This window comes from Myotis lucifugus, unplaced genomic scaffold (assembly GCF_000147115.1).
Source record: "Myotis lucifugus unplaced genomic scaffold, Myoluc2.0 scaffold_10891, whole genome shotgun sequence".
NCBI classification, from domain to species: Eukaryota; Metazoa; Chordata; class Mammalia; order Chiroptera; family Vespertilionidae; genus Myotis; species Myotis lucifugus.
The window spans coordinates 3671-5661 of NW_005881939.1; positions in this window are offsets into that span (position 1 = coordinate 3671).

A 1991-nucleotide genomic window follows, 5' to 3' on the forward strand; every position below is an offset into this window, starting at 1 on the left:
TGTGTAGACTGAGTTGTATTAGACATGAACATTGCCCTTAAAGTACTTTCAGTTCAGCTATGGTTAAAAAATACAGACAAGAATATTGACTATAATGCAAAGTTCTGGCTTTTTCTCCAGGAAATTAAAATTCAGTAGATTGGCCTTGTAGGGCAGTCAATAGAAACAGGGAGTAGATGATAATGAAAGGCAATGTATAAATGCCAATGGACCGGGTATACAGAATCAGTCAAACTCTATGTCTGAGAAGTCAAAGATTCTGTCCTAAGAAAACCTCAATCAATCAGAAAGACCAGAGGCCATCTTCCTGGGCAATTCCTATCTAATACCTTCAAGACCTTTATTCTTGGTGCTTTCTATCCAGAAACTCAGATGCTTTATTTTTAGAGATTTTTAAACAGGTTATCTAAATAACTCTTATTTTATCACCTGTGTTTAATATTTCTTCTCCCTAGTGACAGGAGAATCAGGGTTAGTGGTCATCATTTGACTGGGAACAGGAGGTTTACAAAGCACCATCCTTCCCAGGCCCTCAAATGAGGCTTTGCCCTGGGGTGCTGATATTGTTTCTGCCTTGCTGGTCTCCAAGTACTCATCCATTCCCTGTTTCTCACCCAGGACAATTTCCGTTGGTGTTCCCTGACCAAGAAAGAGTGGCCACTCCTTACCCGGGGGAAAGAGATACAGTTTCCACAGTCTGTTGTTCACAAGACAGACCCACAGGATGAGCAGATGCTGGCTAAGCTCCACCACCCTCGCTGTGGAATCACTGATGTGGCTAACTGCTCTGTCTCCCCAGAAAATTCCAAATGGAATAAGCACAATCTGACCTATAGGTGCTTATTGTTAGGCCTGGAGGGATAAATGGGGTGATTACTTCAAAGGACTTCCTACAATGGCCCACCTGGAGTCATCTCTACTGTCTTCTGTTTTCTCTCTCTCCTCAGCCCAAATCTCCCTTAGAGAAGGTGGTTCTCCCTGTTCTCATTCTAGTTTATTCAGATAATCTCTTTAGGAAATGGAGCCTAATTGCTATCCTTTCGCCATGATCCCACTCACTATTAGCACTTTAGTTAAATCTATTATTTTTTCCCCCTGTCTTTATGTGTATGTATGGGGGTGGGGTGTTTATTGTGTACACTTCTGATATATTTTTGCTCCCCATGTAGGTTACTTTATTAGGGATACATCCAAAGCAAAGCAATGCTAAACCATATAAAATGGTGTACATTACAATTGAGTTCACAATTATTTTTCTTGCAATCACCTTTTAAGGGCTGTAGTTCTCAGAATTTCATTTATATAAGAATAATGTGGGGTCCTAACCAGTGTTCACTGTGGTGAGAGTGATGACTCATGCATTGACGGGTCGAGGGTTGGATTCCAGGCAAGGGCACGTACCTGGGTACCTGGGTTATAGATTCGATTCCTGTCCCAAGTTGGGGCATGTGTAGGAGGCAACCAATCAATGTGTCTCTTTCATATTCTCACATGGATGTTTCTCTCTCTTTCTTCCTTCCCTCCTTTCCACTCTCTCTAAAAAAATAAAAAATAATAATAAAATAAATTTTTTAAAAAGGGAAAAAATCCTCTGGTGAGGATAAATAAAAAATAAAAATAATAATGTGGGGAATTTATTAAAATCCCCAGAAACCCATGTTTTGCAGATTTAATTACTCGGGTTTCTGATTCAATTAGTCTAGGATTTATCTATTTTACAGATGAGCAAAATGAGGCCCCAACATATTCAGTGATTTGCCCCAAAGGAGAGTCATTCTTTTTTAGAATAATTCCTCTACCTTTAAACTATTTCACTTAAAAGTTTCTTCTTTCAGTATTATCAATTACCCCAAAGAAGTTAATCCAGCTATAGTGAATGACATTATTCATGAAGCAGTTTCCATCTGGAGCAATGTGACCCCCTTGATCTTCCATCAAGTGAAGGGTCAAGATGCAGACATCAAGCTTTCTTTCTGGGAGTTGGGTAAGAA